Source organism: Halichoerus grypus, chromosome 1 (genome assembly GCF_964656455.1).
Source record: "Halichoerus grypus chromosome 1, mHalGry1.hap1.1, whole genome shotgun sequence".
In the NCBI taxonomy this organism is placed as follows: Eukaryota; Metazoa; Chordata; class Mammalia; order Carnivora; family Phocidae; genus Halichoerus; species Halichoerus grypus.
Window position 1 is genome coordinate 81,043,306 of NC_135712.1, and position 22,272 is coordinate 81,065,577.

Sequence of the window (22,272 nt, forward strand, 5' to 3'; positions counted from 1 at the left end):
CTTAACAGTAACACCAGAAGCTAAAAGATAATGGAGCAGTGTCTTCAAATTCTGAGAAAATTATTTCTGACCCATAATTACATTTACAGCTGAACTGTCACTCAAGTGTGACCATGGACTAGACATTTCAGAGATGAAAGCTCTCAAAAAACGTGCCTAGGTCTTATGCACCCTTGCTCAGAAAGGCACTGGAGAATACACTCCATCAAAATGAGGGACTAAACCAACAAACAGGAAGACACAAGATATAGGATGTAGGCTAAGGGATTTCCCAGTGTGATAGAGAATGGATGTTCCAGGAAGACAGCTGTACAGCAGACCTAGAGTGTAGCCAGCCCAGACAGAAACAGGAGAACAGATGGTTCTAGGAGATGTCCCCAAGAAAAAGAGGAAGTTCATACATTACCTGACATGTTCAGGCATATTGAGAGGAAATGAGTCACTCATGAAATGTAAACAAATGAAAAGATAGACCATTATTATCACCAGAGAAAACAAAAAGTTATACAGGAAAAGAAATGTTATCATAACTCCATACAAGGTTTACAAATAGTATTGATATGGTAATACCAATATGAGCACTGAATAACTAGAAAGTATGAAGGAATTACCTTGAAAGGGAAGGGTTAGGGAATTTGGGAGGGAGAAAAATAATATCGTCTTCCATAATAGGAAATCAATATATAATATCTAAAATGAAAAAATAGGGGTGCCTGGGTGGCTCAGTCAGTTAAGTGTCTGCTTTCAGCTCAGGTCATGATCCCAGGGTCCTGGGATCGAGCCCTGCACTGGGCTCCCTGCTCAGCAGGGAGTCTGCTTATCCTTCCCTCTGCCTCTGCCCCCTCATTCATGCTCACACTTTCTCTCTCTCAAATAAATAAATAAAATCTTTAAAAATGAAATGAAATGAAAAAAATGGGGTGCCTGGTGGCTCAGTCCATTGAGTTTTGGCTCTTGGTTTCAGCTTGTGTGGTGATCTCAGGGTCATAGGATTGAACCCTGTGTCAGGCTCCATGCTCAGCACTGAGCCTGCTTGAGATTCTCTCTCTCCCTCTCCCCGTGCCCCTCCGCCCTCAATCAATAAATAAAATCTTTTTTTAATTTCATTAAAAAATAAATAAAAAGAAAAAATAGGAAAAATATAGATAAGGTATATAGAAATATAGAGGCAAATAACAACAAAATACTAGTTAAAGAGTTAAAACTGTTTGCCTTTAGGGGTTGGGAACTGGGGTGGGGTAAGATGGGACAGGGGGCGGCAATTTTTCTTTTTTTTTTTAAGATTTTATTTATTTATTTGAGAGAGAGAGACACAGCGAGAGAGGGAACACAAGCAGGGGGAGTGGGAGAGGGAGAAGCAGGCTTCCTGCAGAGCAGGGAGCCCGATGTGGGGCTCGATCCCAGGACCCTGGGATCATGACCTGAGCCGAAGGCAGACGCTTAACAACTGAGCCACCCAGGCTCCGGGGGCTGCAATTTTTCATTCTAAGCTGTATTAATCATCTATTGTTGTACACCAAAACTAATCAGCTTAAAATAACAATAAACATTTGTTATGTCCCTCAGTTTCTGTGAGTCAGAAATTCAAGAGTTTCGCCAGGTGGTTCTGGCTCAAAACATCTCCTAGGATTGCCAGGGCTGTAATCATCTGAGAGCCTGACAGAGGCTGGAGAACCCCCTTCCAAAGTGGTCCACTAACATACCTGACAATGAGTGCTGGTCATTAGCATAAGGCCTCAGGCCCTTGCCATACAGACCTCTCCTTGAAGATGCTTGAGCACCCTCACCACTTGGCAATTGCCTTCCATCAGAGAAATTGAGCCTAGAGAAAACCAGGTGGAAGCAGCAATGCCTTTCATCATTTAACCTCAGATGTCACACACCTGTGATATGCAATAAATAAGCAGTATGTTCTGTGATATCCTATTGATCACACAGGTCAGCCTTATTCCGTGTGAGAGGTACAACACAAGGGCATGACTACCAGGAGGCAAGGATCACTGGGGGCCATCCTTAGAGCAATAGAGAACTAAGTGACTTCTAAAATGTGGGTATCTTTAGTAAAAATGAGAATTTTTTGTTTTTGTTTACAATCTATGCTCATTTAGATTTATCAACATATTTTTATCAATTTCTGTACTTAACATTGTTTCTTGTATTCTTTCTTTTCTCTCTGGGTTTATTTTTCTTCTTGAAGTACATCCTATAATAATTCCTTCAATGAAGGTCTGTACTCTTTATGAATAGAATGTCCCTTTCTGCCTTTCATTTTAACTATAAGTTAGCTGGGTATAAAAGTCCGGTTGGCACTTTGAAGTTACTCCTCCAAAATCTCTGGCCTTGGTTTCAGCTGAGGCCAGGAGTTCCTCTGTAAGTAATCTGTCTTTTCTCTCGGGTCTATTGTAATGTCTTTTTCTCTTTGCCTTTGATTTTCTGCAATTTCCCAAAGAAAATTTCTCTGCTACTTCTTCCTCATAGACTGCTTCGCTGTGGTTCCTTTCATTTTCTTCTTCTGAAACTCCTATTGGATATACATTGTTTGCATACAAGCTATCCTTCATGTTTCATAACTGCTCTTATATATTTTTAATCCTTATTTCTGTGTACTGTATTAGTGTTAATTCTTAAATAATGTTTTCCAACTCTCTACTTCTCTCTTGTGTCTAGTCTACAGTTTATTCTGTCTACTGTGTTTTCTTTTATGGTGATCAAAGTTTTGATTTCCAAGATTCTAATCAATTCTTTTATATCTACTTATTCTTATTTCCTTTCTGTCTGCCTCCTTCATTTCCTGGTAATTTCCAAAGGATGTTGAGCCTTCATTTGCCTTTTTAAGCATCCTAAACATTATTTTTAATTCTTTATAAGACTTTCACAAAAATAATTTAATGTAGAATGAATGAATTCATATTCCAAATGTTGACTGTTTTTCTTACCAAAAGTATTTTTCATATATTTTGGTTTACAACCTCAGTGAGTTGGAGAAGTTTTTTAATTTTGTTTTTACTTCAAATTTTTGCTCTTTTTCTGTCCTGAGCTGGGACCCCAGGCCCAATTGAAAACCAGGTCCTATAATAGCGTTTCAGGGCTCCCACTCTGTTGTGGTATGAGATCACAGATCCAGGCACATAGCCAGAGGGTGGCTTGGCTCAGCTCCTAGTCAAGAGTCTGTCTTAGTCTTCCCACATTTCAAGCCCCAGGCTATACATAGACAGCTGGCTTTTTTTTTTTTTTTTTTAACTTGCCTCTTTTCACAAGCAGAGGGAGACTTACCCCACCCCTGGCTTCAAGGAACCTGGCTGTTCTCTGTCTTGCACGGAGCCTTTGTGCTCATTACCAGGAGCCATGCTTCTGGCCGCTATTGCTGCTTCTAGACCCCAAGTCCTCCAGGCCCTCAAACCCCACTCACCACTTTGCATTTCTGATCTGCTTCTGATATACAAAGATAGCCATCTTGGTTTGGGGCCCAAGTATGTCCTGTTGTTTATCATTTTCTTTCTATTTTATTTATTATTGCTATGTATTTAGAACAGAGGGACTAGGCCACAGCATGACTCACAATGCCATCTCGGCTAGAAACTGAGAACTGAACTGCATGGCTGCCATACCTATAGAGAAGTCCCATGTCTCCTTCTTTTAAATGGAAGAAGAGAGATCATTTTATAAAAACTCAGTAGGCTTTTATACATGAACTTTGCTAGGAATACTGTCTGGAAACCAGGGGTCCTAAAGGAACACATTTCTTCCTCCGGATAAAGGAGCACGAGTCCTCAGAGCAGAACCGGGCCTGGAGAGAAGAGCAGGGAGGGGCCCTGGGACCAGTGGGCCACTGAAGGGGAACCAAGGTGCACCTTCCCCTGGTGGCCACAAGAGGAAGCTGCAGTGTTTACAGCCAGGGAAATACCACAGGAGCTAAGGTTTTCCACCCACATCCCATCCAGGCAGGCCTGGGACCTGTGGAGACGGCAAAGGTAGCCCGAATATGTCAGTTAGGCCCCAGGGTGGAATTCTCCCTGCTGTCTCCCCGGCTGTGCCAGAACAGAGCCCATCCTCCTCAGTGCTGTTCTGGGAAGGTGGCTACTTCCTGGCTGACCCTTCAGAGTATCAGAACCTTGACTCTAGGGGATACTTGGTCTAGAGAGCTCTTCGAATGGGTTCCTTCACTCCAATGTCCCAACCCCCCCATCAAGGCCACACAGAGGACTGTGGGAATACAGTCTGTGCAGTGGTCCCAAACCTGAGTTTGGGAATTTGATAGACCTGACTCTGAATCCCACCTCTGTCACTTACTAGCTGTGTGTCTCCAGGCGACTTACTTAACCTCTCTGTGTCTCTATGTCTTCATCTGTAAAATAAGGGTACTACTGTATGTACCTTAATGTGTTGCCGTGAGAATAGAACCAGATAATCAGATAACTCCCTGTCTCCCCGTATGAGGCCCCTGTTTCGGAGGTGCCTAGGCTCTTCTGGCCCCTTCCTCTCCCATTCCTGAGACCTGCAGGCTTGGATCAGCTTCCTCTGGGTCTTGGGCAGCAGGAAAGGGGGGAATTTTTGAGCAGGAGCCAGGTCCAGATGGAGCCCACACTGCAGAGGCCCCACACAAGGGCCAAAGTCCTCCAGCCTAAAGCTGTCCCTGAGAACCACAAACTCACAAACATACCGCTGGCGGCTGGTGCCGAGGTGTCTCCTGGTTAACTATTTCTCACTCAGGGGACTGCAGACATACTCTCAGAGAATACATGTGAAATTCTGGAGCCCCTACCAGAGGCACAATTCCAGCACAGCCAAGCTGGGCGTTCAGCAGGTCAGGGAGTAAATTATTAGGCACCTGCCCTGTGGTTGGCACTGAGGCTCTAAAGGGAAGGAAGGGACTCCTGCCCTCAGGGCATTCACGGCAGGGTGGGAACAGGGACCAGCACATTCTTTGATAACTGCTTTAAAGAGAGTTGTGTGGGGGCGCCTGGGTGGCTCCGTCGTTAAGCGTCTGCCTTCAGCTCAGGTCATGATCCCAGGGTCCTGGGATCGAGCCCTGCATTGGGCTCCCTGCTGCACAGGGAGTCTGCTTCTCCCTCTCCCACTCCCCCTGCTTGTGTTCCTTCTCTCGCTGTGTCTCTCTCTGTCAGATAAATAAATAAAATCTTTTAAAAAAAATAAAAAATAAAAAATAAAGAGAGTTGTGTGTACCAGGAGCATAGATCAGGGCCAGCCTAGGGTAGTCAGGGACGGCTTCCCCAAAGAGGGGTTTCCAACTAGGTACTTGACTAGGGAATAAGAATTTGCCAAAAACAAACTTCACCAATTCATGCAACATGTTTTTATTCAACACCTGCTGCCCTCTCCTCCAGTTTCAGTTCTGTGCACTAGGATTCCATGATGATGAAGAGAAAAGCAGTCCCTAAATCTTGGCCTGGCACTCACAGCTAGGCTGTGGTGTTCTCCTGTTGAATATAAACAATTTCACAGAACATCAACATCAGACAAGGCCACTCTGTGACCATGATGAATCTAGACAAAAACAAGCCCAAACCCTATGAGCCCTTTCTGACATCCCCGTCCTGAGAAGCCCAAATGCCCCGTGGTCTGTGTTCTCCTTCACTGCCACCAGCCATAAATCCAACGTGCCCCACTGCAGACGGGTTCCTGGTGGTCTCTGGGTGGAGGGCACTGACAGTGATGACCAAGAGGTAGGATCTGAGGGAAGACAATGGAAAGAGGGGCAGGCCAGGTGGAGACATGAGGGAAGAACATTCCAGGCAGATAGAATAGCTAGTGCAAATGCAAAGGCTCTGAGGTGAGAATATGACTGGCATGTTTGGAAAATAGCAAGAAGGCCAATCCAACCGGAGTAGAAAAGTCAGAGTAGGCATTCCAGGCGCAGGTAATAAACTGGGCAAAACTTCAAGTTCATAGGCCATTTCCTGGCAAGTATGGGCAGTTCCATGTGGTCCAACTAGAAAGCCAACATGTTTTGTTTCGGGGAAGAGGGACAAGTCCAAAGGAAATACAGAATGAAGAGCCTCATTGCCTTTCTTGAGAGAGTCTTAGTAAGATAACCATGGATCCTTATGCTCCGCTGGAGCCAGTCCTGATGGCATTTTTTCTTTGGTATAGTAATAAGGCACATAGATTGATACATTCTCTTTTTGAACAAGGGCTACCAAAGGGAATTCCCCTTGTTCATGATGACCTACTCCTGTTATCACCAAGGGAGAGGAGAAAATAGAGGCCAATTCCCGGGCCTTTCGGGTGACCCTGTCAGCTCATCCTGTGGATGTGTGTCCCCTGATCCACCTGTCCCTCGGCTGTAGGTCGAATAGGATCACCCAGGCCAAGCATTTGTGTGGTCCAATGCGATTTAGTAGTGAGGGACATTGAACAGATTTTATCACCAGCTGCACTTTATGCCCCAGAAAGAATACCAGAGAAAAGGAGTCTGCCTTCTTGTTGCTGGCAACGTAAACCGGAAATTCCCTACAGCAGCTCCGGGCTGCAGACCGCAGGTGTGAAGACACACACACACACACACACACACACACACACACACACACACACACTACACCATCACGGAGCCCCAACCCTAAGCAGCCCAGGGCTCAGGACCACTCAACAATGAAAGTTCCCCAGAGAAAGGGGGCTGAACGTGATGAGGTGGTACCCAGTGCTGTTTCAGCGTCGGCATTTAACTGAGAACAAGAGATACGGACCACATGCCCTCTCTCACCAGTCTCTTCCTCCTGACTTGTGACCTTTGCCTCCTCCACTCCAGGTCTCTTCTGCCATCCTGTGTCTCTTCCCCCGGTGCCTGGGGCCAGGAGGCAAGCCCACAGGCACGGCATACAGGCCTTGGGTCCCAGGGGAGGGCAATGACCATTCAAGGCCAAGATGGATGGAGTTGCCCACGGGGGTGAGAGGTAGGGCCTGTGGTCTCTCAAGTACTGCCCCAGGCAGGACCACCCCTACAGTATGCCGACTCTGGGCAAATAACTTTTATGGAGCCCCTGTCAACATAAGGAGTTTGATTTTATAATGTATTACCAAAATTCTGGGGATGAGCTATACTGATTATTGTCCAGTCCGAGTGCATGAAGATTGCCCATAATATACAGGCACCAGCCCTTCCTGTCCAGCGCAGGAACCTTCTCTTCATGTTGTTCATGGTCAAAGTCGTCATTCGTGGCTAACTTCACGAATCTTCCTGGGAGGAAAAGGCAGCAAGGCTGGTATTTCTCACAACGCCTTGGCTCCTCAGAACCTGTCTGTAGTGACACGATATAAACCTTGCTGCCTCTGCCATTCCCTAATCCCAGGTATTTAATGCCCCCTCCATCACCACTCGGGACATTGCATCAAGCACGGCACAGCCCTGAGTGCTGGCTTCCAGCGACTCTCTCAAAGGTTGGAACGGTGTTTCCTCAAACATGGTCACAAATACGAGTCTCACCCAGCGTATGCAAAAAAAAAAAACCATGAGCAACTATTAATTTTCAGATTATGTTAAATTTGCCACTGGGGATTTTATAGCACAAAGCGTAGCACATCTTGCAACCACGGCTTCTCTAGAATTCTTTAGGCCATATTCACTGAATTCCTAGAATCCTATCTTTTTCCCCGATTGACCACGCCCCTGCCCTTCACAGACCATGGGAAGGAAAGATGAGGAGCCCCATGGCCAGAGTGAAAAGAATAGTCTCGTTCACGCTCACCATGACCATCGCAGCAGGTAAAGACTTCCATGGGAAAGGCTCCTTGCGGTGAGCTGGTACTGAAAGTCCTTGGAGGAGATGAATGACATGGGGTGTGGAGGTCACAGAAGGCTGGGGTGGGTGATGACCTAGTGCCACTGGCAGGGTGCCCAGGGAACATTTGCTGCCACGCCCACCACCCTTGGGTGCCGCAGCCCTGAAGCAGACCCGGGACTGGAGTGCTGCTGGACAGGTGAGCCCAAGGGTTGCCAGTTGACCATCGGTAGCCCAGAGCCTTGAATTTGTCCTGTGTCCCAGGTGACTCGAACTCATGCAATCCCACAAAAAAATACTGCGCTGGCTAGCAGGAGGCGCCGGCTTACCCAGGCTGCCCTCCTAGAAGAAGGGCCCATAGGACAACACCATCGGTATGAGTTCTGGAGCTCTTCAGGGCCTCTGGTTCACCCACACCTGGAGTAGAGGGTCAGAAACACCACAAAGGAGAGTAATAGGAGCCGGGGCTCCTTTGGGTCCTGGTCGGGGCATGGAGTCTACCAGGAGGGGAGCTCTGGCTGCTCTTGGTCTTCAGAGGGGAACAGGCTTCTGACCTACACAGGCCTAGTCCCAGCTCAGGGCACCAAGCCCAAGCAGGGGTTAAAACATTCTGAGGAAGGCATTCAAAAGCACTGGGCCCTCTGAGGCCCCACCGGGGGCAGGGACCTGCTTCCCCATATCTAAGGGCAGTACTGGCCCAAGAAGACAGTTTACCTCCAAGCCAGGCTGCCGCGGCCTGTCTGTCCAACCTCATACCCCCACCTTATATCCCTTCTCCAACCCCACTCTCCCCCTTGCAACTTTCCACCCCAGGGCCCTGAGGCCTTGCCTTCGCTTGCAATGTCTAAAGCTTAGAGATCCTCCAAGGCTCCATTCAAATGCTACCTCCTCCGAGGTATGCTCTGTTGTCCCAGCTGGGAGCATGTCTCTCCCCAGATCTCCACTGGCCTCGCATGCATCCTCATCACTCTCTGCTCCATGTCATGGGGACTTAAAGCACACCTCCAGTCTCTCTTGCTAGACGATAAGAGCCCAGAAGGCAAGATCTCTACTGGGCAAGGCCTTGGTTAGAATGGAGGGTGGGGAAGAGCCCAGGAAAGGAGCAGAAGGGCCCAGAGGACGGGGACAGGAGGAAGGGTACATAGTGAAAGACAGGTCCAGGCATCTGCAGAACAAGAGAAACCAAGGCATCCGTGGCACACATACCACTGCTGCCCACACAAAAATGTGCCCATCGCAGAAGGACGCCTTGACCCCTAAGAAATACCTCTGGAGTGCCGGCCTGACTCACAATGGTCCTCTCGTTCTGTGAATTCCTCTGCCCACCTACTTACCCACAGCCCACAGAGGTGGAGCCCCAACAGCCACCATTTCCCCCTGTGACTGCATTCTCTGGCTGAATTCCCTCTGCAGGGATCTGGGGCTCACACACAGCCAGGGAGTCTCTGAGCATGGCTGGGACTGAGTATCTGTAACACCCCCTCCCCCCCCGAGCAGTGGGTACACCACCCCGTACTTGGAAAGGCAGCAAAGACCAGTATCCAAAAGAGGGAATTGAAGCAGATGGGCGCAGATGGGCCCAGATGGGTCCAGATCGGGGGTATTGGTCGGGTCTCACACAGAAACAAGTGACAGAAACCCAGTTCAAACCAGCTGGAGCAAAAGGAACACTCTGGCTCATCAACTGTGAAGCAAAAGAAGGCTTTGCTTTAGGCGCAGCTGTGTCCATGTGGCAGGGCTCTGTCCCTTTCTTCACCTCTTGCCTCTGTTTGGCTCTAGTTCTTCCCCATCAGAGGTGCAAAGGCCCTGGGAAGTGCCAGGGAAAGGAGGATTCCTCCCCTCATGTCCACAGATCTGCCCACAGGAGGCCAGCCGACACTGCAGTGACCTCACACCGGCCCCGAGCCAAGAGGTGTGGGCCAAAGAAGCCTGGTGGATGCCCTCCACCACATGTCCGTGAGCGGCTGGGACCGGAGTGGGCTGACAGAGGTGCCCCCACAGTAACAAGAAGGGGTCGGGTCTGGGCAAGCAAGGTGAGCCGACCCCAGCCCCATTCAGAGCTATACCTGGACCCTCACAGCCTCAGGAGGCCAAGCGATCCCTTCCACCCCCAAATACATCTTCTCCTTTTGGTTAATCTTACTGAGGATGATCTCTGTCCTTTGTGACCAGAAGAGCAAGACCACCCCAATCATATATGTCTATAGCAGCATAAGAAAGAGTCCAGATAGTTACACCAAAATCTTAATGGTAGTTATTTATGGATACTGAGATTACAGGTGATTTTAGTTTTCTTCTTTATATGCCTTCAATATTTTTCCCAGATTACATTTATTTAACTTTTATTATATGAGAACTAAATATTTGATATAGCAAAAACTGCAGAGAAAAACAACAGATGTTTTTCAGCAAGAACCCCGACACTCGTGGATCATGATAATTACCGTCTTGGCTTCTTATCTTACACACAAACACACAGTCACATACAGGCACGCTGTGGCCTGTGGAGGTACGTGACACCACCCGGTAGGTACCCTTGTGCCAACTAAGTTGTCACAAAATGCTTGGAGATATTAAAAGAAGTGCTTTACACCCCATGGGAAATAACTTGAACTCTAATCGTGTTTGGGGTTTACATGTGTACTGACAGCAATAACGCACAGGTGGGTGGGTGGTAAAGAGATCCCACAACAACAGAGGCCCGTAGGTGGAACCCCAGGAAAGAAATCACCACGAGGGAGGAAATGGGCCGGACCCCACAGCACAGTGAGAAGGTCGGGGCAATAGTGAGATCAAGGTGCCTGGGAGGCTGCTCCCGAACACTCCAAACTCCCCTCAGCCTGCTGGCATGCAAAGATGTGAGGTAAAGGGGCACCTGGGTGGCTCAGTCGTTGAGCGTCTGCCTTTGGCTCAGGTCATGATCCCGGGGTCCTGGGATCGAGCCCCGCATCGGGCTCCCTGCTCAGCGGGAGGCCTGCTTCTCCCTCTCCCACTCCCCCTGCTTGTGTTCCCTCTCTCGCTGTGTCTCTCTCTGTCAAATAAATACATAAAATCTTTAAAAAAAAAAAAAAAGGTCTGAGGTAAAAACAGAGGGAGGATGTATCATGAGGAACCTACTCAGCTGTGTTACTTTGGAAAGTTACTTCTATGTACCTGGTTTTCCTCATCTGCAAAAGGGGGATGGGATGATAATACTAATGACCTGGTGTGGTTGTTTGGAGAGTGCTCCTCGGTCCATGGTAACAGTCAGTGAATGGTCGTGATGGTGATGACGAAAAAGAAGAAGGCATGCCTCATCCCAGAGACTGCGGAGTGAAACTGGGGCCGGGAGGTGGTGGGGGGAGAGGAAACCACCAGTAGGAACTCAACCATGGGACACATACATAACTTCCCCTTCAAAATGCTAAGCTGAAGTAGGAGGATTGGGAGCCCCAGAGACCGGGGATAGGCGACAAGGCACTCTTAGGTATGGGTGGAAGAGTGAGCATTGCCCCATGACCCAAAGACGGAGGGTGAGAGTGGGTCATCTTCTGCGCATGGGCAGCCCGCACCAAAGGCCAGGTGCAGGGGGAGCAAGAGACCAGAGGTCAGAGGTGACCGGCAAACAGCAGGGATAGGAACCTCGGCAGGGCGGTGGGAGACAGAAGACAACAGAGCAGAACTGAGGAGCCGGAGCTTGAGCTGCAGGGGGCTGCTCTAGCTTAACTGGGACACACGCACCGCCCTTCTGGACCCCAGGACACCTAGAGAAACACGATAAGGAGAAGGCTGCGGCCCTATCTTTTGGCAGGGGACGGCAACTAACCCAGCACACTGAGGGGACGACCCAGCAGCCTTGCCCAGAACCCACGGGGTGTTCCGGAGACTTCTGTGGGAGATCCCTGAGCCCTCCAGTACCACCCTAAGACAATCTTCTCATGGGCAGGACAACAGACTGTGCCCATTGCTCCTGGCCACGGCGTCCCCAGGGTACCACACCCTTCCCTGGCGGGCTGCTTGGAGGAGGGCTCTGCACTGACGAAGAGCCAGTGTACCTCCTGACCGGGCCGCTAAGGCCTGCCTTTGTCCTCGCCCCTTGCTTGCAGCACAGGCCCCTGGGGAGCTCTTGCAAACTGTTCCTGCCAGGACCCTCTCCCACCACCCAGAGACTCTGGTTTCAGGGCCAGGCATAGGTGTTTTAGAAAAGCTCCCAGGTCAGAACTCCTCCTCCACATAATCCATACCTTGCAGACCTCTTGAAGACCTACAATGAAGCAGACACGACGCGCTACAGAGTGCCATGAACTGGATGAGGCCCCATGAAGCCCTCCTCAGGGGAGACCTGGATCCTGGGCACTGAAATCCCTTAAAACTGAAACGATCCTTGAATCCATGTTCCATGAGTCACACTGCATCTGAGCTCTCGCTCAGCCACTTACTAACAGTGCATCTTTGTATGCCTTATCTAACCTCCCTATGCCTCAGTTTCCTCTTCTATAAGGTGCGAATGAGAGTACCAACCCCAGGGCGTTGTGGATGGAACGAAGAAAGCGTGGCACAGGGCACGCACCTGGTAAATGACAGCCATTGTTATTCGTTGTATCTTTACCCCACGCCAGGAAGGACAGAATGAGCACGTTAGCAAGGCTGCCGTAACAAAGCCCCAAGTACACCACCAGCTCAAGGAGCACAACCGCTGGGGAGTCAGATACCATCTTCTGCCACGTAGCAGATCAGGACCAGATGAGACGCCCTCCTTGGTACCCCTGACGGGCGAGCCCCGGATTCATTACCCAACTCCGCTGCCTCTACTAACCTTTCTCTTCTTGTTCCTCTTTCCCCATCTTTACTTCTACTTTCTTCCTTCTCCTCATTTCTACCTGCTCTTACTCTCTTTGTATCATCAAGTTTTGTGAGTTGTAAACAAAAGAAACCAACTCTCGTCATTGTAAGCAAAACAGGAATTGCTAGGATAAGGAGGAAGAAGGAGGGACTCTGGAGAGCAGTAAAAAGAGTGTCAAGGTCTTGGCACATACATCTGTCCACGTGCCAATGCTGTTGACACAATGAAACTCACTTGCCACCAGCCTCAAACCTTGGTCACATACTCTCATGACTCAAAATCCCAGGAGAGGGTATCCAGTTGTTTAAGCCCAACTCCCCTGCCCATTCACAGCTGTTCCAAAGAGAGGGACAAATGGTCCCTTCAGTTGACACAATGGACCGTGGGCATGATTTTATCAAGACCCCTCTGAGCGGAGAACTCAGAGATAGTGGGTGATCTCTGAGCTGGATGATCACCCAGGTGATCTTCCCAGGAGTGAAGAGGGCTGGGAGATTTGATTGACAGCCTCAAAATAACAAGTGGTCTCTACATTACCATTTTTTCTCCCATTTGTATTAAAGTATAATTCACATACAATAAAGTTCATCCTTTTTAATATTCAATTCTGAGAGGTTTTGACAAATGTATACATTCAAGTCAACACCACCACTATCAAGATATAGAACTGTTTCATCAGGCCCAAAGAATTCTGCTGTGTTTCTGTGTGGTTGACCTCTTCCCTAGCTCCAGTCCCTGAGAACCACTGATCTCTTTTCTGTCCATATAATTTTGCCTTTTCTAGAATGTCATATATGTAGAAGCATACAGTATGTAGCCTTTTGAGTCTGGCTCCTTTCACTGAGCATAATGAATTCGCGATTCATCCATGCTATTGTTCATATCAACAATTCATTCTGTTTTATTGCCAAGTAGTATTGTCCCATTGAATGATAGACCATGATGTGTATCTCTTCACCTCGTGAAAACATCTGGGCTGTTCCCAGATGTTGACAGTTATTAATAAAGTTTCTATAAATATTCACATACAGGGTTTTGTGTGAACATAGTTTTCATTTCACTAGGTAAATACCTAGGGGTGTAATTTCTCCATTGTATGGTAAGAATGTGTTTAACTTTATAAGAAAGGCCCAGACTGTTTTCCATAGTGGCTGTACCATTTTTTATTCCCACCAGCAATGTACAGGAGTTCCAGTTCCTCTGCATCCCCACCAGCATTTGTCTAAAACATCTTTTTTGTTCTTTCCTCACTTCATCCACAGACCATCATCACTACAGACAAACATTCCCTGGACATCAGCTGTGTACAAAGCCCAGAGATGAGCAAGGGTGCCCCCTTCTCACCCTCTGCTCTCCCCTTCTATCCAGGGTGCAGAACCCTGGGCCAATCTGGGTGCTGAGGATGCTTGGTGGGAGAGGGTACACTCTTCCCAGGGACCCTAAAGGAGGACCACTGCAGCCACTGACAGTTACTAGCTGGCCCTACTCCTTTCCCATGAAATGCAGCTCCAAGAACTCTAAATCCTAACAAGCCCAGACACCTGGTGGGTTCATTCTCAGAGATTTATGTTTAAAAAATACAATTTGTGCTTCCGGATATGACCCAAAGGGAAATACAGAGCTCCTCTGTGAAATAGTCCTGTGGAAAACCTGAGCCATAATCCAATCAAGACTCCATACCTAGCTTTTAGCTTATGAGAAACATAGGGGATGGAGGAACAAATTAAAAGGCACTATGAGGAGGCAATAAATAAATCTAGATTGTGGATCATTCTGTAGAGACAAATAATCCGGTGTCTCCAACAAATCAATGACATGAAATAAAGAAAGGGAGGGGCTGAAATAGAATGAAAGGATTTGAGAAACAGTATAAGAACAAAAGATACTCAGCCAAAGGCACTTAAAGAGGAATTCCAAAGTTAAACATAGAATTATCATATGATCCTGCAATTCCACTTCTAGATATATATCCAAAGAATTGAAAGCAGGCACTCAAACTGATACTTGTACATCAAAGTTTATAGCAGCATTATTCATAGTAGCCAAAAGGTGGAAACAACCCAAATATCCATCAACAGGTGAACAGATAAACAAAATGTGGAATATACCTGCAGTGGAAACCTTATAAATTTTACGCTAAGTAAAATAAGCCCCACACAGAAGGCAAACATTGTACAATTCCACTTCTATAAAGTGCCTAGAATAGGCAAATCCAGAGAGACAGGAAGTATAATTAAGGTTATTGGGGACTAGGGGGTGAAATGGGGAGTTATTTTTTAAGGGGTACAAAGCTTCTTCTGTTTGGGATGATGAAAAATTTCTAGAAATGAATGGTGGTGATGGTTGTACAACACTGTGAATGTACTTAATTCCACCGACTTGCACACTTAAAAGTGGCTAAAATGATCAATTTTATGTTAAATATATTTCACCACAAAAGAGGAATTCCATTTTTTATTCACACCTTGAAAAATATTAAAGGACACCCATAAACCCAGTCGACGGTAACATGTTAGAATGTCTGCCCTCCCGTACACTTCCCTCCCGCCCGCGTACCACTTCTCACCACTTCCCACCCCCAGCCCTAGAGCCTTCACACCTGCACCCTCCTCCCACCACGCGGTCAGGTAGATTGGCTTAGCCTCGCTCCCAGCAAGAAAGAATGCCTCCTCTCTGGGCTGGGAAGGGGAATGCGGATTAGGCTGGGTATGAAGGACTCTCTCTGACAGAGGAAAGGCTGTGGTCACACCCACAGTAATAAGTGTTGTCCCTTCACATAATGGACGCCTGAGAACTCGGTTTCCTCCACCCCAGAATAACTTCACCCTTTCACGGGCATGCAGAGCACTTGACACCTCCCTGATGATTCTCACAGCCATCGGATCCAACCATAGTATTGTCACTGAGTGCCAGCTCTGTGCCAAGCACCTTACATACCTTTCCACAGTCCTTTTGACGATCAGGCAGATAAGCATTATTATCACCATTTTGCAGGAACTGAGGCTCAGTCCAATGTCAAGTGACTTGCCCAGGGTTCACACAGCCAAAAAACGGCAGGCCTTGGATTCAAGCCGCTATACCTAGCTGCTGCTAGTTCAAGACTCACTGTGTATTTCTGAGAAGTTTTCACAAACAAGTAACCTGAGGTGATGGAGGTCAAGTGACCAAAAGGGTCATCAACAGAGCAGGCTTTTCTTGCTCCTCAGGTCCCTCCTCCCTGCACCCTCTCCCCACAAGAGCCTCCCTTCTCCTCACAGAAAGTCATCTAATGAGCCCAAATCCACTCAGCTGAGTCTTCTTGGCAACCAAAAGGAATACACATGTTGCAAACTATTAAGGTAACCGCAGCTATGTGGAGAGAGCTGGTCCGGCTTTGGAGCAGCTTCTGACTGACCTCAGGGGAAGCGGCCCCTCCTCCCCCGGCTTCGCATCCTGACTCCCTCTGACTGCCACTTTCCAGCTCCTCACGGCTCCCCGCTGCTCCCGACTGTGGTTCATTGTAGGTGTCCCAACTCATTCCTTCTTCATGCAAGGCCCTGTCACCAAGTAGCCGCGCACCCTCACCCTGAAGGAAGAAGGACGGAGGGCCAAGTTGGTCCCACCAAGATGGCACTCAGGCCTCAGCCACAGCCTCCGGCTTCACCCAGATGTGGAAAAACAGGAATTGTCTCAAAAGTCTGACAATCCGAGGCAAAGCTCATGAGATGTGTGATAATAGGGCCAATCGAAGAAAAGAGGGATACAAAAATATAAACACAGGGTGAACTCAACAAAACACACACAAGGAAGAAAAGACTTCAAAAAACTTTGTAGACTCTACAAAGGATTTTCCCCAGGCAAATTTTCTACTTCAAGCAACATTATTTTTATAATTAAAAAAGATGGTTCACTAGAAATACCATCTGCAATGTTCAAATAAATCATGGCATATTAATGTTCAGAAAAAAAAATTAGGGGAAAAAAATCAAAGGTAAATGAGGATTGTTTCCGAGTTGGCATTTTAATTTTATTAAGCGATTGACATTAAATTTCCTTCATTTTATGTTGTTCTGTTTGCCAAAGCTTTTCCAGTGAAGAATCATTACATTTATAACCAGACAAAAATAAAACACTACTTTTTTTTTTTTTTATCCCGCCAGGAACTCCCCTCATTCATCTATCTCTGGAGGAAGGAGGGAAAATAAAAAAGCCGCTTCTGGGGCGCCTGGGTGGCTCAGTTGGTTAAGCGACTGCCTTCAGCTCGGGTCATGATCCTGGAGTCCCGGGATCGAGTCCCACATCGGGCTCCCTGCTCAGCGGGGGGTCTGCTTCTCCCTCTGACCCTCTTCCCTCTCATGCTGTCTCTCGTTCTCTCTCTCAAATAAATAAATAAAATCTTTAAAAAAAAAAAAAAAAAAGCCGCTTCTGAAGGTCTCCAATGGTGCCACTTCCATTGGTACTTCAGTTGGGATCTATGAGAAAAAAGTTCCTTCGTAATGACCTCAGCCTTGCTTTAAAAAAAAAAAAAAAAAAGCCTCTAAAACTCATGAAAAACACAGTTGATGTGAATCATATGTCTGAGTGGCGAAGTTCCCGCTAAGCCGGGAGAGTGCACAGATGTGCAAGACAGAAATTCCCCCTCACACAGCAACTGTTCCTCCACGGAGCAGCTAAAGGTAAATAGCCCTGACCCTCGTCACTGTTCCTCCCTGGAGGGCTGGCTGTCAAGTCCCCATTGCCCTCCCTCCCCACCCTTCAGTCATCCATCCTCTACCTTTTTTCTAACCCTCTCCTTGTCAAAAAGGAACAGGATCTGACCGTAATCATTTGTATTTGTTGACTGGTAGATTAGACTCTAGCAGATGACCTAATATCTTAACCAGTCGTTTGCGTTTTAAAACTCCCATCTTCCAGTTGTGGAAAGAAAAACATCTACTAAAGGAATTTCAGGCATCAGCCAGCAGGTGCAGTAATGTTTGTGTCAAGGGGAGAGGGGGACGGGTCCTGGGAGTATCTCTGGTTTAGACCTCCTGGGACCTGCTGGGGGTGGTCAGGAAAGGTGCTGGGCCTTTCCCAGGTGGGCTCCCCACTCCCCTGGGAGGACAAGTTGGCAATGGTCTGGTTCCAGCTGCTGGAACTGCTGGGGGAGAATGAGGCATTTTTTTGGCCTCCAACATCTGGAGTCTGCCCTGCTAGGAGGAATCCACCTGGTACCTCCTCCCGCCATCTTTCCTTTGCTCTCTTCTTTCACATTAGCCCCTTTCCTCAGAGTTTCCAGGAGCCCATTTCTGTCTTCTGGTATGGCGCTTCTTTAGGTGGCATTCAGCGAGATTTGCAAACTCCAGCCTGCCTTGTCCGCCAACCTGGAAACCTATGTTTCATGTGACATTTTGGCCTCTAACATTTCCAACCACAAAATATGTGCTTAAATTGCAACCTCTGCCTTGGTAGACTATTTTACTGTGAGGTTCCTTTCCTGAATAGAACCTCCTGCCTTCTTCCTCCTTTTCCAGATTCACAAATGCCTGGGTGGGTTGTATCTTGTAAGCAAACTCATGCAGGCATAATTGACCCATTAATGTTTGTGACCTAACTGCACCTGGCAGTAGATATTTCTTTAACTCTTAACTCGACTCATATTTCATCTTTATATAGTATATAATTCAAGCATTAGAAGAGATTTAATACAGTTGAATCAAGAGCCCATCCTCTATTCTTGTGGAGGTCCAGTTCTCTCCCTAATATTCCAAGGGACTTTTTCTTTTCAGCATCCCCCCTCGCTCAGAGTTTAGATATCTACAGACGTATAGGTTTCACAAGTATCTCACAATTATGGCAGGTCTCTTCCCTTCTCTTCTCCTGACAAGAGACTTAGCTCCATTCATAATTTTATAAAAATCATTACATAGCCCCCATGGTTCATTCCCTCCTCTCTTTCAAGTCTTTATTCAAATGTCAACCTCACCAGAGCATCCTGTGACCATCCTTATCAAAATAACCCTCAGATCTTCCTCCCCCATTTTCCCTGCTCCTGCTCTATTTTTTTTTCCATAGCACCATCTTCTTCTGGCACACTATATATTTGACATATTTATTGCATTTATTGACTGCCTTCCCCGACTAGATTATAAACGCCATTCAGGCAGGGCTTTTTTTTTTTTTTTTTAAGATTTTTTATTTATTTATTTGACAGAGAGAGACACAGGGAGAGAGGGAACACAAGCAGGGGGAGTGGGGGAGGGAGAAGCAGGCTTCCCACTGAGCAGGGAGCCCAATGTGGGGCTCGATCCCAGGACCCTAGGATCATGACCCGAGCTGAGCGGAAGGCAGAGGCTTAACGACTGAGCCACCCAGGCGCCGCAGGGCTTTTTGTCAGTGTACTTCACTGCTGAGTCCCCAGTGCCTAGAACAGCGACTGGCACAATAAAGATGCTCAATAAATGTTAGTTGAGTGAGTAAACTGCTGTGAGGCATTGGCAGCATTGCAGATTTGCTGGAAATGTGGCATGATGGACTTGTCTACATCCCTGTGACTTACAGAGGGCCCTGGACCAACAGCAGCAGCAGCAGCCTGGCTGGGAGTTTGTCAGCAATACTGAATCCCAGGCCCCACCCCAGACCTCCAGAATCAGAACCTGCATTTAAATGAGATCCCTGGGCGATTCATATGCACATTAAAATTTGAAAAGCACTGATCTGTATCACAACAATGTGAACAGCTGAAAGTTGGAGCTTACACATCTGTGTTCTGAAAAGACTTTCTCATACACAAGAAATAGGTAACAGTAGGGCCCATAACAATAAAAAAATTAAAAAAAAAAAAAACAGTAGGGCTCTGGGGAAGGGACCGGGTTGCCAGGGGAATGAGGATGGTAGGAAGAAATTATTCCCTAGGAATCATTTTGTGCCTTTTGCGTGCAATTAGTAGCTATTTAAAAGTAAGTAAATCGATTACTTGTAAGATAGAATACATAATTAAAGGCCTTCTGCTACTTCTCCACGGGATGCTTCTCCCTGGCCTCCTTTCTCTGTAGACTCTTGTCTTGCTGCTTACCATCCCCCACCCCGACTCCCTCTCCAGATCCGGATAAAGAAGAGGCCTCTACCACTACCCACTTAGCAGGCAGGAAGGACTAAGAAGGTCCAGCTTTGAAAGAACAAGTTCCTTGCTTCTTTAGATTCATGTAAGGCAGAATGAAACAGAAATAAAAGGCAACTGAAAACTCCGTGTTCAAACAAACACAGACATAAATGACAAATGCAGTATGGACGCTTCACTCTCTCACATATAACACACTTCAGACGTGCATACACATGACAACACTCCCCAAAAGCACCCAAAAAGACCCAAGCTTGCCGCTGCTTCCCTCTCATTTTCCCTCCTCACCCCTCAGAGTGGGGGGCTGGTCAGGACCTCAGGCCTCTATAGTGAGCAGCCGGGCCACCAAGAGCCACCAGGAAGAGCAGCTGCCGCAGCAGGCTGTGCATGTGGCTCCTCAGGGTGCCCTTGCCATGAGCGTAGAAAGTCACAGCCATGGCCACCTGTGCCAGGCTCCTGTGCTGCTTCACCAGCCACGCCAGGCTCCTCTGGTCCACCAGCTACTGAGCTGGAAGAACCTGTCCATGGCAGAACCGTCTTCCTAGTACCCGTGCTGAATGCAGATGCAGATCTGCCCCCGCGTGGAGAAGGACTCAGTGGGGCGCTCATTGGCAGCTCCCCTTCCACTGGCACCTGCTACTTCCCCATCCCCCTCCCCCTTGTCCCACCACACAACTCTGTCCCTGCAGTAGGACCAGGGACTCGGCCAGGCACGGTGGATTCCAAAAGAGGAGGAGGCTGTGTCTCAGCCAAGGAGCCAGCCGAGCCAAGGCACGAGAACAAGAAAACGTGGTGAATGACTCCTCCCAAGGGACAGCTGGGGCCCTGGCTGAGGGCCACCTCTGCTGCCCACGTGAGGATGGGATAACTTTCAGACCCACCCAACACCCATCAGCCAAGGAGCTGGGACCCCACTGATGGGCTCTAATCAATTTGCTGCAGATCAAATCATTCAATGCCAATTTGCCAAGTTCTCTGAGTTGGTGAGGATTTTTTCAAAACTTCTGGGGTTTTGCCTCCCCTGGCATTTTAAATGCAAAGGGTCATATTTCCCTTGAATGCAATCTCCTGCTTTCCCTATTTGTGCAAATTTACTTGTGTTCCAGCTCCAGAGGTTATCATACAAATACCCTCCACTGGGTCAAGGACAGTCATCACTCACTTCACAAATGGGATAGACATGTTGCAGGGACGGGACCCAGGGAGGGGGCAGGGCAAAAACTTCTAAAACTTAGAAAAACACACAGGGATTTTTTTTTTTCCCCTAGGGATTTTTAAAGGGCAGATTTCCAGGGGTTGAAATTCTTTCTAACAGGTGACTTTTTCTTTCTTTCTCACACATTTGCGTATTACCATAATTATTCACAATTTACTTCTGCGGTGAGTAAAAGTAATTCTGGCAGCCCCTTTTGTTCATGAAAGCATATATCAAAGGCCAACAGTGTTATAAGGGGGTGGGTCCATCCTCAGGGCATAATCCTTACACAATCCCTAAGAATTCCTCCCCCGTTTGTTGTCTTCTTTTTAACTGAATTATAACTGGCACACGATATTCTATCAGCTTCAGGTGTACAATACTTTGGTCATCTTTCACAATGCATTTCTGGTATTCCACACATATTCCCTTCACACATTGTCTCTGACTACCTAGAATATGATGAGCTAAAATGTGTCCCTTCCGGCCCACCTGGTGAGCTCCCTCCTCATCCCAACTTTTTATGACTTCATGAAACCTCCCCCTCTGCCTCTTTCAGTGTGTCAGAGACTCACATTTTTTCTGTTTCCCATTACTTTTTTAAAAAGAGGTGGAACGCAATAAAACAGTTGTTCGGAAACTTTTCTGGAGGCAACCAATTCTTCCCTGGAATGCAGGCTTTCACAGAAACGGTGCCCAAATGGAAGGAGAGTAGGGCCCGGACTCTGGCCCACTCCCAGGAGGCGCCTGGGCCGCTCCACCCTCCCGGCCCCACTGCCCCCTCTGCCCCGAGGGCGGCACCTTCACGGGTCCACTGGCAGGCTGTGAAAACTCTGTTCCTAAGTCATCACCATCAATTATTCACATACCTGCACAGACACTGCTCACTGCTTGGAGACTTGGCCCCAAAGAGGACCGGTGGCTGCTGACGGCGGAGCCACCATGCTAGAGCTCCAAGTGGCTGTTCCTCGCCTGACATCAAAATCTGGATGTGACACGTAAACCTGGCAAATGGTGTCACCGCAGCAGGCGCAAGGCACCCTTCACAAGTCAAAAGCAGAAAAGTGGAAGGCTGTACATGAAGGAGATTTCTCCTCACAAAACAGACGTGTCCCAGCCACCTCCCTCCCTCCCCTGGCCACACAGAGCCCCCAAGCGACCTTCCATCTCTTGTTAGCCCTGAGGCCCTGGCAAACCCTCGGCGAAGCAGAAGGCCTGACTGACCCACGGTGAGAGATCAAACTGTAAATCCTACCAGCAACTGTTCTGAAGCACTGATGTAGGCTACCCAGGAAAATGGGCTTCTCCTCAGGTGGTGGCGGTGGTGTTTGAAAGGGAAGGCTCTGAGTCTGTGCAGTTGCCTAAAGGGGAATGGCTGGGGTGCCCTCTTGAGGTCTCTGCAGGTCAGGGCTTCCCGTTTGTCTGCCGCGTTCCTCAGACG